The 17,259-nt window shown below is 40.7% G+C and overlaps 1 long non-coding RNA gene across 1 annotated transcript; it reads right to left on the bottom strand.

Moving 5' to 3' along the window:
- Positions 1–49: 49 nt before the first annotated feature.
- On the bottom strand, positions 50–663 carry LOC121845448. Its single transcript, XR_006082563.1, has 2 exons — positions 407–663; positions 50–292 (listed from the first exon to the last, which is right to left on the bottom strand). It is a non-coding gene; the product is annotated as an uncharacterized LOC121845448 (long non-coding RNA).
- Between the last annotated feature and the right edge of the window lie 16,596 nt (positions 664–17,259).

The following is a 17,259-nucleotide window of genomic DNA, read 5'->3' as shown; positions in this document are numbered from 1 at the left end:
CTGAAACTCATCACATTGCAGAAAACTCCATTAAAAGGAAAGGGACTTACGACAGACAGAGTTTCGTACACGATTGACGGCACACGGATAATTGAGATGCACCGTGGAGACTGTGGCGGACTCCGAGCTTCTTTCGCAATCAGCATGCTGGCCAGACATCGACGGGTCAAACAGGATGGTGTGGTTGCACTGGATGAAGTGGCTGTGTTGGCTGGTTGGGATGCACTGGCTGTATTTGATAGTGGTTGGATAGTAGTAACTGCTGCGTTGGATAGAGTGCCTGATGCAGATACTGTGGAACCAGAGATGGGTATTTAATTTCAGAATATAATATTGGATTTATATAGCGCTTTTCTCGGAACCAACGAGGCTTTTCAATAGTTCAACAGTACAATAAATGACTTACACAGTCAAAATGAAATGGGATAAGGTTGTTGCATGTCTTCAAAGTAGTGACTCACTGTGAAAAGTGATCATGCTCTCTGTATATTGCACTGTATCTAAACCTGATACTCTTATCACTAGTCCATTATCAGTTACGTTCTGAGAACAATATGTTTTTAGAGCTTGGCAAGTGCTTGATTGTCCTGTGGTTATTTTGCATACAACCTTCCCACAACTTTTCTGGGAATGGTGCAGGATAGTTGCTTGGATTTCTGAGAAAGTAATACAATTTTAAAAATACAAGAGAACTTTCTATTAAAAAAAAAACACAAGAAAATTGTTGTAATGGAGAATGTTTGAAGACTGTTATGTAAAAACATATAGATTTTGTTCTCAGCATCAACAAAACTCTATCCTCTACCTTGTAAAGTGTGTTCAGGTGGGTTGGTCGCGCCCACTAATTGGCCACACCTGATCTTAATTAATGAGTGCTTGTTACCTTTGAAATGGGGTCTGTTATATGAGTAAAAAAGATGTGCATCCTCATCCCAAGAATAATTTATTTTTGTTTTAGTCTATTTTCAATGGATAAAGCTAAGAACATGAACAACTTCATAGTTCAGAACAATATAACAATATAAAATCAAATTAAAGGTATTTTACAAGAAGCAATATTACTCCCTAAAAATACAACCCTATGGAACAATCATTGAATAGCTTTTCAGAAATCTCCGATAAATTGGTCCATATGAAAATCTAAAAGAATGGAAACCATAAAATGATTTGATTTGATAAAATGACTTGGTAACAGGGAACATATTTATTTCCATGACAGAATTAAAACGCAATTTTGGACTGACCAATGTAGATATTTTCAAATACCTGCAACTTAAAAGTTACATATCACAAAATTTAGATATTTTCAAATACCTGCAACTTAAAAGTTACATATCACGAAATTTAGATTTGAAATCTTTTGGACATCAGAGCAACCCTGAGGAAATCTATATGAGTCAAAAAATGATGTTCGTATGATATAAGATATACAAAACCTTGGAGAGAGCATATCCAACTGTCAATCTCTTAAAATATATATATAAACTATTGGAAACAAGGCTTTAAAATAACTGATGTTGGCACAAGATAGAGGGAATGTTGGAACTTAATTAACGAAATTACAGTTAATGAAAATGTATGCTTAATCCAGTATAAACTAAAGTATAGAATTTATTATACAAGAGAAAAATTACAAAAATTCAGTCATGTCTGAAGTGTAAAACTAATAATGACTCAATAATCCATGCTTTCTGGGAATGCTATGAAGTCCAAAAGTTATGAACGGAGCTAGAAAGTTGGCTGTCAGAGGCATTAAAATGTAAACTTACTTTTAATCTGTCTGTCTGCATATTTAATCAAATACATTCGATATTATAATAAAAAATAACTCCCAGGAAAATGTTCAAGGAACCAGAGTAAAACGTCATCAGAACCTTCCTGCAACCTAAAAATAAATGTTCTCAGAACAGATAACATTTTCACTTCTGCTCTCAGAATGTTTAAAAAATGTTCAGTTTTACCAGTCAGGAAACGTATGGCTGTGTTCCCACAACCAATGTAAAACCAAAAACATACGTTCCCGCAACTTCCAAAGAACCAAATGTGCTAGCTGGGTTATATTTATTTGATTTTTCATTGGACATGTTTCTTTTTCATGACTTTAATAATATCATCTGTTTGTGACAAGAAATAAAAATGCAGTTTGCAATCGCATATAATAAAAATGTTTTACACTCTTTACTTCATATCTGCTAATAGGAACAAAGATGACATTGTTCTAGCATAATTCACACCTGTTTTAAGAAGAGTAAAATGGAGCCCAATATCTTACCTGTTAGCAAGAATAGGGTGAAGAGACATTTCAGCACACTGTGGTCCATGGGTCTCATCCCTGCACGTCCTCCTGTCACAAAGCACATACTGTAGAGTCAGCACACACAGTCTTAGTATAAATTAAGACAAGTTTCCTCTAATGAAACTGTTAGGACTGAAAACCAACCTTTAGATGCTAGTGATCACCACTTGCCTTCTCCTTTCCTCTCTAGCCAAAGCCTCACCAGGAATAACCCTTATAAAGGCTGCTTAGTGATCACCACTTGCCTTCTCCTTTCCTCTCTAGCCAAATCCTCACCAGGGATGACCCTTATAAAGGCTGCTTAGTGATCACCACTTGCCTTCTCCTTTCCTCTCAAGCCAAAGCCTCACCAGGAATAACCCTTATAAAGGCTGCTTAGTGATCACCACTTGCCTTCTCCTTTCCTCTCTAGCCAAAGCCTCACCAGGAATAACCCTTATAAAGGCTGTTCTTTAACATGTTGTTGCCCCAGTCTTCCACAACCACACACACCCCCACAAACTGTCTACATTAGAATATTATCCTCGATATTGTACAGGATGTGCTTGACCATAATCCCCAAATAATGAGTTTTTAAATGAACCTCCCAGGATTCATTTCACCATCTTGTGTAAACAACCCACAACAGACAGGTATTTACTAATTACTGTGACTAGGCAGAAGTGGATATACTGCACCTCCACCTGCCTCTAAACCCTATAGTTGGCTATATGTTTCACTGGACCTCAATAGGACCGTAGGCTGTTATATTTGTTGAGCATACAGACTTCATACAGACAATAATACAAAAGGGATTGAGTTGGTTTATTTGAAATGTCATCATGCATGGGCACCAGACAGCATTGTGGTTTCAGTGGTGCTGTCTCCTCTCTGGGTAATTGAGAAAGGTGGCTATCTCCTCACTAGTGGCTCAGGAAGCAGCTTGTTTTGACAGCTGGTTGTGGACTAGTAACCTGTAACTTAACCATTTAGTGTGAACATTTACTGCAGGATCCATTCAGAATCAACAAATGACTTAAGGGTGAGTGTTTCGCAAAATATTTTTTGACCAAGACCCCGTGGGCTGAAACAATTAGGACTTGTGGATGTACAATACCAGTTAAACGTTTGGACTCATTCAAGGGTTTTTCTTAATTTTGACTATTGTCTACATTGTCAGAGGAAGGCCCTAAAAATTGTCATAGTCATAGACTGTTCTCTCTACCAATGCATGGCAAGCGGTACCGGAGTGCCAAGTCTAGGACAAAAAGGCTTCTCAACAGTTTTTACCCCCAAGCCATAAGACTCCTGAACAGGTAACCAAATGGTTACCCGGACTATTTGCATTGTGTGCCCCCCCCTCCCAACCCCCCTTTTACACTACTGATACTCTCTGTTTATCATATATGCAATTCACTTTAACTATACATTCATGTACCTACTACCTCAATTGGCCTGACCAACCAGTGCTCCCACACATTGGCTAACCGGGCTATCTGCATTGTGTCCAGCCACCCACCAACCAACCCCTCTTTTTCCTTACACACACACACACACACACACACACACACACACACACACACCTTTTTTTTCACACTATTGGTTAGAGCACATAAGTAAGCATTTCACCCGTTGTAATCGGCACACGTGACAAATAAACTTTGATTTGTAGACTAATACTGAATACACCAAAACTATGAAATACAACATATGGAATCATGTAGTAAACAAACTATTTAAATAAATCAAAATATATTTTATATTTGCAATTCTTCAATGTAGCCACCCTTTGCGTTGATGACAGCTTTGCACGCTCTTGGCATTCTCTCAACCAGCTTCATGAGGTAGTCACCTGGAATTTCAATTAACAAGTGTGCCTTGTTTAAGGTTAATCTGTTGAATTTCTTTCCTTCTTAATGCTTAGAGATGAAGTGCAGATCCAGCGAAGCTTGGATGAGTTGTAGGAAACCAGTTATGGAGGCCGAGGTTGGAGTGAGCTGGGTTGGGACAGGGTAAACAGGTCTGGAGGGGAATCCAAGGAAGTGATAAGTTGAATCCAGAACAGGGTAGCGAGATGTGGAACAGGAGACAGGAACCAGAGTTAGAGCGCCAAAACTGCAGTGAGAAGAGAAACAGTGTCAGGCAAGGAAATAGGCACAGCAGGATACAGGATCTTAAATCACAACAACTAGCTAGACGCGTGTCCGACTGAACAGAGACTAGATCTGGCAAAGTGGAAGTGGCAGGACTGAGTATTTGTAGAGGTCTTGATTATGGAACAGGTTGCAGCTGGTGGGGAACTGCACACCTGTCTCCAACCACACAATCACACACAGAGAGAGAAGAAGAGGGAGAGGGAGAGAACTGGGGAAAGGCTGCAGGTCAAGGAGACACCGAATGTCCACTAGGGGGTGTAGCAGGAGCAGATGTGACAGTATCATTCTGTGTGCTGCATTCCACTGGATATATTAAGCCATCGAAGTCCTCCGGGGTGAAATGAGCAACGCATACAGTAGATGTGAGCACGGTTCCCTTACTCCAATATGTTCGCTTCAACCCGACAAACCGGTCCCACTTCAAAACTAGCTTCTCATTTTTGTGCCACAAATGAGTCGTAACCCTGACCTGACCTGAATCAGTCAGAGGTGTCCAGCACACTGCCAAATACTGTACAAATTGGTTGGGCCTGAACCATACCCTCTCCAGCCCAGTTCCTCTGAAGCTATTGCTACTGAAATACCACTGTTACACTTACAGTAGTAGATGTGTCAGGGTTTGGGCAGAGATAAACTCAACTCACTTGGTATATCCTCTCTGACCAATTTTATAAACAAATATAAAACAAATATTGTAAATGGATTGATTAATCAGGGCCTTGTGCTGAGCAGTGCTTTACAGGAATGACAATTAGCTTTCCATGTGTACACTAAATGGTGAGGAAACCTAATCGGTTTGATTATTCAAGATCAAACCCAGCGTCTTATTTACACTTGGGTCATTCTTGAATTACAGTGGCATTTGGGTCCCTTCCATGAAAAACACTTTAAAATGACAAATAGTTACATATCATAACTGTTTTGTTTGTATTGAACTATTTATGAAGTACCTAATGCAAGTCCTTTATACAGCACAACTGTATGTGTGTGCATTGTTTTAGAAGCTCAGGGTGTGCAAATATCCTTGTTCCAGTATTGATGTGTAGAGTTGAAGTGATGTTCTGGGGATTTAGAGATATCTCTTATTTGTTATGCTAGACAGTCAACTAAAGTATTTAATATATTGTATAGATCAATAAAAATGAAAGAAGGCTATTAAAAAAACATTATTTTTACTAGTATAATGTGTATCCCTCAGTTTTATGTCATTGGTGCTACTGCCTTGAAAATCACTGATTCCCAAAGATACAGTGTACAAGGACCTTGTTCATTCTCACCAGTGGCAGACTGTTATCAGGGGAGGGGTCTATATTACATATCATTATTAGTTCACCATTTTAGTATGTCATAAATGTGGTGGGTCTTAACACTAAGTTTCACATGATGTTGGTCCATTTAAAGGAAATAACATGGTGAGCAATATTCACATGATGTTGGTCCATTTAAAGGAAATAACATGGTGAGCAATATTCACATGATGTTGGTCCATTTAAAGGAAATAACATGGTGAGCAATATTCACATGATGTTGGTCCATTTAAAGGAAATAACATGGTGAGCAATATTCACATGATGTTGGTCCATTTAAAGGAAATAACATGGTGAGCAATATTCATAATCTTAGTAAATGAAATTTTAATATTCACATGAATTGATGACCTGGTGAGTAATATTCACATGACTGTTGGTCCATTTTATAATGGTAAAATAATTATTGAAAAGTCATCATGATGTTGGTTGATTTAAAATAGGAAGATGTGTTGGTCCATTTAAAGGAAGGGAAATAACCAATATTCACATGTTTAAATCAATTTAAAGGAAGGAAATAACATGGTGAGCAATATTCACATCAGATGTTGGACTCCATTTAAAGGAAATAACATGGTTTCACATGATGTTTAATTCAGGACCATTTAAAGGACTGAATAACATGGTGAGTAATTACATGATGTTGGTCCATTTAAAGGAAATAACAGATGTGTAATTCAGGACATGATGTTGGTCCATTTAAAGGAAATAACATTCAGCACACAGATGTTGGTCCATTAAAGGAAATAACATGGTGACAATATTCATGATGTTGGTCCATTAATTCAATAACATGGTGACAATATTCATGATGTTGGTCCATTTAAAGGAAATAACATGGGATATTCACATGATGTTGGTCCATTTAAAACAAATAGCATGGTGAGTAATATTCACATGATGTTGGTCCATTTAAAGGAAATAACACTTCACATGATGTTGGTCCATTTAAAGGAAATAGCATGGTGAGTCCATTTAAAGGAAGGAAATAACATGGTGAGAAATATTCACATGATGTTGGTCCATTTAAAGGAAGGAAATAACATGGTGAAATATTTGATGTTTCCATTTAAAGGCAATAACATGGTGAGTAATAGTCTATGTTGGTCCATTTAAAGGAAATAACATGGTGAGTAATATTCACATGATGTTAGTCCATTTAAAGGAAATAACATGGTGAGCAATATTCACATGATGTTGGTCCATTTAAAGGAAATAACATGGTGAGTAATATTCATAATCTTAGTAAATGAATTTTAAAGGATTGATGACCTGGTGTACTACTCCTACTGTTGGCACAGTTATTATAATGGTAAAATAATTATTAAAAGTCATCATATGAGTTGATTTAAAATGGGAAGATGTACCCAAATACATTTTAAATCAAAAATAATCTAGAGAAATGAAGTGCCACCATAATTCAAGAACTTTCACCTTTAGAGATGTGTTAATTCAGGACTCAGATGTGTTAATTCAGGACTCAGATGTGTTAATTCAGGACTCAGATGTGTTAATTCAGGACACAGATATGTTAATTCAGGACTGAGATGTGTTAATTCAGGACTCAGATGTGTTAATTCAGGACTCAGATGTGTTAATTCAGCACTCAGATGTGTTAATTCATTACTCAGATGTGTTAATTCAGGACTCAGATGTGTTAATTCAGGACTCACACAGGCATTTCTCTAGGCAGGACGTCCACATGAGTCCTACTTCTGGAAATAGTTATTTTCTGGCAAGGCAACTAGCTATGGTCAAGAAGTGAAATGTTGTTATATTGCAAGGTGGATGTTGCACACACAATACTTTTGAAAACTAAGTGTTTATGCAGCCGAAGCACTAAATAGCACAAGTTATTGTACTGTTAACATTATGCCATTATCTCATGAGTTCACAAATAGAATGAAAAATGATACTATGGTGCCCAATGAAGTTTTGCCATATCCAGTCATGTTGTGTCCCGGTAACAGACTCTAATATCCATTAATAACAACACTAAAGGAACACATAGATGCCATCTCCAGTCATGTTGTGTCCCGGTAACAGACTCTAATAACAACACTAAAGGAACACATAGATGCCATCTCCAGTCATGTTGTGTCCCGGTAACAGACTCTAATAACAACACTAAAGGAACACATAGATGCCATCTCCAGTCATGTTGTGTCCCGGTAACAGACTCTAATATCCATTAATAACAACACTAAAGGAACACATAGAGGCCATCTCCAGTCATGTTGTGTCCCGGTAACAGACTCTAATAACAACACTAAAGGAACACATAGATGCCATCTCCAGTCATGTTGTGTCCCGGTAACAGACTCTAATAACAACACTAAAGGAACACATAGAGGCCATCTCCAGTCATGTTGTGTCCCGGTAACAGACTCTAATAACAACACTAAAGGAACACATAGAGGCCATCTCCAGTCATGTTGTGTCCCGGTAACAGACTCTAATAACAACACTAAAGGAACACATAGATGCCATCTCCAGTCATGTTGTGTCCCGGTAACAGACTCTAATAACAACACTAAAGGAACACATAGAGGCCATCTCCAGTCATGTTGTGTCCCGGTAACAGACTCTAATATCCATTAATAACAACACTAAAGGAACACATAGATGCCATCTCCAGTCATGTTGTGTCCCGGTAACAGACTCTAATAACAACACTAAAGGAACACATAGATGCCATCTCCAGTCATGTTGTGTCCCGGTAACAGACTCTAATATCCATTAATAACAACACTAAAGGAACACATAGATGCCATCTCCAGTCATGTTGTGTCCCGGTAACAGACTCTAATAACAACACTAAAGGAACACATAGATGCCATCTCCAGTCATGTTGTGTCCCACTAACAGACTCTAATAACAACACTAAAGGAACACATAGATGCCATCTCCAGTCATGTTGTGTCCCGGTAACAGACTCTAATAACAACACTAAAGGAACACATAGATGCCATCTCCAGTCATGTTGTGTCCCGGTAACAGACTCTAATAACAACACTAAAGGAACACATAGATGCCATCTCCAGTCATGTTGTGTCCCGGTAACAGACTCTAATAACAACACTAAAGGAACACATAGATGGCCATCTCCAGTCATGTTGTGTCCCGGTAACAGACTCTAATAACAACACTAAAGGAACACATAGATGCCATCTCCAGTCATGTTGTGTCCCGGTAACAGACTCTAATAACAACACTAAAGGAACACATAGATGCCATCTCCAGTCATGTTGTGTCCCGGTAACAGACTCTAATAACAACACTAAAGGAACACATAATATCTCCAGTCATGTTGTGTCCTGTTAACAGACTCTAATAACAACACTAAAGGAACACATAGATGCCATCTCCAGTCATGTTGTGTCCCGGTAACAGACTCTAATAACAACACTAAAGGAACACATAGATGCCATCTCCAGTCATGTTGTGTCCCGGTAACAGACTCTAATAACAACACTAAAAAGGAACACATAGATGCCATCTCCAGTCATGTTGTGTCCCGGTAACAGACTCTAATAACAACACTAAAGGAACACATAGATGCCATCTCCAGTCATGTTGTGTCCCGGTAACAGACTCTAATATCCATTAATAACAACACTAAAGGAACACATAGATGCCATCTCCAGTCATGTTGTGTCATCTAGTCATATCCATGTAGATATCCCAGTCATGTAAAGACTCTAATATTCATTAATAACAACACTAAAGGAACACATAGATGCCATCTCCAGTCATGTTGTGTCCACCAGTCAGGAACAAGACTCTGTAACAACACTAAAGGAACACATAGATGCCATCTCCAGTCATGTTGTGTGAACAGACTCTAATAACAACACTAAAGGAACACATAGAACACAGTCTCCAGTCATGTTGTGTCCCGTAACAGACTCTAATATCCATTAATAACAACACTAAAGGAACACATATACCATCTCCAGTCATGTTGTGTCCCAGTAACAGACTCTAATAACAACACTAAAGGAACACATAGATGCCATCTCCAGTCATGTTGTGTCCTGTTAACAGACTCTAATATGACACTAAAGGAACACATAGATGCCATCTCCAGTCATGTTGTGTCCCGGTAACAGACTCTAACTAACAACACTAAAGGAACACATGATGACCTGTCTCCAGTCCTGTTAACTAACAGACTCTAATAACAACACTAAAGGAACACATAGTCTCCAGTGATGACCTGTTAACTAACACCAGTCAGTGATGACCTGTTAATAACACCAGTCAGTGATGATGTTAAGTCTAACACCAGTCAGACTGATGATCCTGTTAACTAACACAGTCAGTGATGGATAGAACTTTAACCAAAGCAATTATTTGGCTCCCTTACACCAGTCAACTCATCAGTTAAATATTCATGTTACAAGACATAGTCATGATGGCCTGTTCTTGAACTTCCTGTAAAACATTATTGAGAGGAGAGTTCAGTTTATAGGTTCAGTATGTACTGTAATAAAACATTTCCTGTCTGTCCTACTTTATACAACCTTGTTTTCTCTGTCATACTGCTGTTGATGCCTGTTAAGACCAGTCAGTGATGACCTGTTAACTAACACCAGTCAGTGATGACCTGTTAACTAACACCAGTCAGTGATGACCTGTTAACTAACACCAGTCAGTGATGACCTGTTAACTAACACCAGTCAGTGATGACCTGTTAACTAACACCAGTCAGTGATGACCTGTTAACTAACACCAGTCAGTGATGACCTGTTAACTAACACCAGTCAGTGATGACCTGTTAACTAACACCAGTCAGTGATGACCTGTTAACTAACACCAGTCAGTGATGACCTGTTAACTAACACCAGTCAGTGATGACCTGTTAACTAACACCAGTCAGTGATGACCTGTTAACTAACACCAGTCAGTGATGGCCTGTTAACTAACACCAGTCAGTGATGACCTGTTAACTAACACCAGTCAGTGATGACCTGTTAACTAACACCAGTCAGTGATGACCTGTTAACTAACACCAGTCAGTGATGACCTGTTAACTAACACCAGTCAGTGATGACCTGTTAACTAACACCAGTCAGTGATGACCTGTTAACTAACACCAGTCAGTGATGGCCTGTTAACTAACACCAGTCAGTGATGACCTGTTAACTAACACCAGTCAGTGATGACCTGTTAACTAACACCAGTCAGTGATGACCTGTTAACTAACACCAGTCAGTGATGGCCTGTTAACTAACACCAGTCAGTGATGACCTGTTAACTAACACCAGTCAGTGATGACCTGTTAACTAACACCAGTCAGTGATGACCTGCTGTTAAGACCAGTCAGTGATGGCCTGTTAACTAACACCAGTCAGTGATGACCTGTTAACTAACACCAGTCAGTGATGACCTGTTAACTAACACCAGTCAGTGATGACCTGCTGTTAAGACCAGTCAGTGATGACCTGTTAACTAACACCAGTCAGTGATGACCTGTTAACTAACACCAGTCAGTGATGACCTGTTAACTAACACCAGTCAGTGATGACCTGTTAACTAACACCAGTCAGTGATGACCTGTTAACTAACACCAGTCAGTGATGACCTGTTAACTAACACCAGTCAGTGATGACCTGTTAACTAACACCAGTCAGTGATGACCTGTTAACTAACACCAGTCAGTGATGACCTGTTAACTAACACCAGTCAGTGATGACCTGTTAACTAACACCAGTCAGTGATGACCTGTTAACTAACACCAGTCAGTGATGACCTGTTAACTAACACCAGTCAGTGATGACCTGTTAACTAACACCAGTCAGTGATGACCTGTTAACTAACACCAGTCAGTGATGACCTGTTAACTAACACCAGTCAGTGATGACCTGTTAACTAACACCAGTCAGTGATGGCCTGTTAACTAACACCAGTCAGTGATGACCTGTTAACTAACACCAGTCAGTGATGACCTGCTGTTAAGACCAGTCAGTGATGACCTGTTAACTAACACCAGTCAGTGATGACCTGTTTAACTAACCAGTCAGTGATGACCTGTTAACTAACACCAGTCAGTGATGACCTGTTAACTAACACCAGTCAGTGATGACCTGTTAACTAACACCAGTCAGTGATGGCCTGTTAACCTCAGTGATGACTGTTAACACCAGTCAGTGATGACCTGTTAACTAACACCAGTCAGTGATGACCTGCTGTTAAGACCAGTCAGTGATGACCTGTTAACTAACACCAGTCAGTGATGACCTGTTTAAGACCAGTCAGTGATGGCCTGTTAACTAACACCAGTCAGTGATGGCCTGTTAACTAACACCAGTCAGTGATGACCTGTTAACTAACACCAGTCAGTGATAACCTGTTAACTAACACCAGTCAGTGATGACCTGTTAACTAACACCAGTCAGTGATGACCTTTAACTAACACCAGTCAGTGATGAGTTAATAACACCAGTCAGTGATGGCTTTCTTAACTAACACCAGTCAGTCAGTAAGAATGATCTGCTGTCAATGCACCTCATTTTTTACTACAGTTCACTTACTGGCAGAACTATCAGTAAGAATATCCATTACTGTTATCTTTCTTCACTCACCTGCAGAACTATCAGTAAGAATATCCATAACTGTTATCTTTCTTCACTCAGCTAGGAAAACCAATATGCTGTGCAAGGTGTCGACTTAACAAGGAAGCAGAATAATGGTGCTAGCTATCTATTTTAGGAAACACTTCTTTGGATGACCAGGGTCTATTAGTGCTGCTGTTATTATGGTCTCTGTAGTAATTGCTTAGTGTTTTGTTATGGACCCTTTGAAAGCAGGTGAAGTGTTTTTGCTGCTCTGTGGCTCTGTTGTGTTCTTTCTTCCTTATCTTAACAAGTATTTATTAGGCCCTAATTGGGGACACTGGAGACAAAGGAATCCCTTATTGTTGCGCTAATGGTGCCATCAATGGAACCGTGCTCCCACCCATCCAGGACATCTACTCCACATGGTGTCTGTGGAAGGGCCGCAGCACCATCCAGGCCATCTACTCCACGCGGTGTCTGTGGAAGGCCTGCAGCACCATCCAGGACATCTACTCCACGCGGTGTCTGTGGAATGCCCATAGCACCATCCAGGACATCTACTCCACACGGTGTCTGTGGAAGGCCTGCAGCACCACCCAGGACATCTACTCCACGCGGTGTCTGTGGAAGGCCCGTAGCACCATCCAGGACATCTACTCCACACAGTGTCTGTAGAAGGCCTCCAGCACCATCCAGGACATCTACTCCACACAGTGTCTGTGGAAGGCCCTCAGCACCATCCAGGACATCTACTCCACATGGTGTCTGTGGAAGGCCCGTAGCACCATTCAGGACATCTACTCCACACGGGTGTCTGTGGAAGGCCCGTAGCTCCATCCAGGACATCTACTCCACACGGTGTCTGTGGAAGGCCTGCAGCACCATCCAGGACATCTACTCCACACGGTGTCTGTGGAAGGCCCGTAGCACCATCCAGGACATCTACTCCACACGGTGTCTGTAGAAGGCCTCCAGCACCATCCAGGACATCTACTCCACACGGTGTCTGTGGAAGGCCCGTAGCACCATCCAGGACATCTACTCCACACGGGTGTCTGTGGAAGGCCCGCAGCACCATCCAGGACATCTACTCCACACGGTGTCTGTGGAAGGCAGCACCATCCAGGACATCTACTCCACACAGTGTCTGTGGAAGGCCCGCAGCAGCATCAGGACATCTACTCCACACGGTGTCTGTAGAAGGCCCGCAGCACCATCCAGGACATCTACTCCACACGGTGTCTGTGGAAGGCCCGCAGCAGCATCCAGGACATCTACTCCACACGGTGTCTGTAGAAGGCCCGCAGCACCATCCAGGACATCTACTCCACACGGTGTCTGTGGAAGGCCCGTAGCACCATCCAGGACATCTACTCCACATGGTGTCTGTGGAAGGCCCGTAGCACCATCAAGGACCTCAGCCACGAGTTTCTTTCTACAAGCCATCAGACTGCTGAACACTGAGCACCTGCACTGACTGTCCGCACCTTAGCACATATGCACTCACTCACACACACACTACACACACACACATCACAACTGCTGCTATCAGACTCTTATAATTATTACTAAGTACTGAATCATTTAAACACTTGCCCCCCAATCCCCCCTTCCCCAAAACATCTGTAAATATTGTAATATAAATTATGCCTTTCTGTATTATACTTAAGCAAAAATGTACTTTATGTCCGTATTCTTATCTTTTATTTTTTATTATTGTTGCATTGTTGAGAAGGAATCTGCAAGTAAGTATTTTTTGGGGTGGTGAATACCATGTCTACATAAAACTAATAAAACTTTAAACTAATGACCAAGAGCACAGTCTCCCAGTTGCATAGGGCAAAGGTTAACTAGCTGACTAATGAATAATGAGAATATAAAGCGGAGGTATTACGAAACCAATAACTAGCCTACTGGGTTTGCTGTACTCATTATGTCTAGGGGTCCTAGCTACATGGTCTGTAACCTGAGTCATTATGTCTAGGGGTCCTAGCTACATGGTCTGTAACCTAACTCATTATGTCTAGGGGTCTTAGGCCCAGCTACATGGTCTGTAACCTGACTCATTATGTCTAGGGGTCTTAGGCCCAGCTACATGGTCTGTAATGCTACAGGAAGGCCATAAAGATCATCAAGGACATCAACCACCCGAGCCACTGCCTGTTCACCCCGCTGTCATCCAGAAGGCGAGGTCAGTACAGGTGCATCAAAGCTGGGACCGAGAGACTGAAAAACAGCTTCTATCTCAAGGCCATCAGACTGTTAAACAGCCACCACTAACATTGAGTGGCTACTGCCAACACACTGTCAATGACACTGACTCTACTCCAGCCACTTTAATAATGGGAATTGATGGGAAATGATGTAAATATATCACTAGCCACTTTAAACAATGCTACCTTATATAATGTTACTTACCCTACATTATTCATCTCATATGTATACGTATATACTGTACTCTATATCATCTACTGCATCCTTATGTAATACATGTATCACTAGCCACTTTAACTATGCCACTTGGTTTACATACTCATCTCATATGTATATACTGTACTCGATACCATCTACTGTATCTTACCTATGCTGCTCTGTACCATCACTCATTCATATATCCTTATGTACATATTCTTTATCCCCTTACACTGTGTATAAGACAGTATTTTTTTTAAAAATTGTTAGTTAGATTACTTGTTGGTTATTACTGCATTGTCGGAACTAGAAGCACAAGCATTTCGCTACACTCGCATTAACATCTGCATGTGACAAATAAAATTTGATTTGATTTGATTTGATTTAACCTGACTCATTATGTCTAGGGGTCTTAGGCCTAGCTACATGGTCTATAACGTGATTGGATGTTTGCGTAAATGTGAGAAGTAAACATGTGTGTCACACCCTGATCTGTTGTTTCACCTGTCTGTGTGCTTGTCTCCACCCCCCCCCAGGTGTCACCCATCTTCCCCATTATTCCCTATCCCTGTGTATTTATACCTGCGTTCTCTGTTTGTTTGTTGCCAGTTCGTTTTGTTTCGTGAAACCTACCAGCGTTTGTTCCCCCGCTTCTGTCTATTCTTGCTCCTGTTTTCTAGTCCTTCCCGGTTTTGACCGTTCTGCCCTGACCCTGACCCTGACCCTGACCCTGACACTGACCCTGACCCTGACCCTGACCCTGAGCCTGACCCTGAGACTGCCTGCCGTTCTATAACTTGCCACACCTCTGCCCTCTGTGCCGTGTGACCCCTGCTTGCCCCTACCCTGAGACTGCCTGCCGTTCTATAACTTGCCACACCTCTGTGTGACCTCTGTGTGACCTCTGTGTGACCCCTGCTTGCCTCTACCCTGAGACTGCCTGCCGTTCTGGACCTTTGCACGAGAGACATCTGTTCACATATTGCCAAGCAATCCTGATCACTACCACCTGTTGTGCTTATCAAGGCTTCCTGGCAGAGCCTTTGACCAGGTTGGTGCTGCCATGGGGATGGGGTGTAGAAGTGTATCCTGGTAGTGTGTTGCCTAACGGTGTGCTAACACTAAACTAACCCCCACATCATAACAGGATAAATTATCTAAAACATCCCAAGAAGTAAAAACAGGAGCATGGGATGTCCCCACGCAGGAGTTTTCATTCACCAAATTGACCTTTTTTCTGCTCAGGTCTCTTATGGTGAGGAAAACCTCCTGGCCCTATGCCAACTGCAATAAAACGTGTTTCAACAAAGCCTTCTTCCATATTGAAAATCGAAATAGCATTGACATCTAGCCAGGAAACTTTAATTTGTCTGTAAATATATTACACCGCTCATAAAATCTTATGGATCGACACAATAGGGTTTTTCTCAGGGGTGGTGTGATTGGTCCCATATCATCAGACGCAATGACATGGGACTTTGCCTCTGGGCCAGTCCTGCCCTCAGAGGGTCACACTCACCTGTAAATAGGTTATAAGTGAGAGACTGACCGTAACAACTCTTAGCAGCCCGGATTTACCTGTTTGTCTGTGTTGTGTTTCAGTGACAACAACCTCACGTCTCAAACACACACCTACAACTGAAGTAAGTGTCTTATCATTAAGTAACAGAAATTAGATAAGGTTTGACTTTTTTATATAGGCAGTGTTGTATCCAAGTGATTTTTGGTTTCTTTCTGGGCTTATTGTGGAGAGCTTTTATGTGGACACATTTTGCAATGCTGTGTGTGTGACAGGCACAGCTGTGTTTGTGTAAACAGGATATCTTCTTGTCTTTCACCCACACATCCAATGTGTGTAAAAATGTGTCAGTGGAGCGTTTTTTACAGGTTAATCTAAACATTTCAGAAACATTATCCATACACTAGTTCAATTAAACATTCATATTTTCTTTATACTCTGCTTATTATACAACAAAAGTCCAATGTTTCAATTTAAGTAAACATTTCTGAATCAGTACTTTTGATAGTGGGACCCAAACTGAGCAAATAATTGTGGTTCCACTTTAGTTGGATACTCCATCTGTAGATGCTCTGTAGACTATCAGTAATATTTAATCTATCTACAACCATAACCCTAGCTCTAACCCTTACCTGAACCCTTATCCTAACCCTAAACTTAACCCTTACCCTAACCCTAAACTTAACCCTTACCCTAACCCTTATCCTAACCTAAACTTAACCCTTATCCTAACCCTAAACTTAAATCTAACCCTAAACTTAACCCTTATCCTACCCCTAAACTTAAACCTTCTCCTATCCCTAAACTTGATAATCAACAGAGTTTGTTGATAGTATGACCATCTTTCGAGCATCTACAGATGGAAAATCTGGACTTTCCAAATGAAGTGGGACAGTAAGTTTTGTTAGGAAAATGTTTTGAGAATGACACAATTATTAATTTTCACAAAGTTTGCTGCTTCAGTGTCTTTAGATTTTTTGGTACTTTTTGTACTATGGAATACTGAAGTATAATTACAAGCATTTCAAGT

Source organism: Oncorhynchus tshawytscha, unplaced genomic scaffold (genome assembly GCF_018296145.1).
Source record: "Oncorhynchus tshawytscha isolate Ot180627B unplaced genomic scaffold, Otsh_v2.0 Un_contig_3505_pilon_pilon, whole genome shotgun sequence".
In the NCBI taxonomy this organism is placed as follows: Eukaryota; Metazoa; Chordata; class Actinopteri; order Salmoniformes; family Salmonidae; genus Oncorhynchus; species Oncorhynchus tshawytscha.
This window is presented reverse-complemented; position numbering and strand designations above follow the sequence as displayed.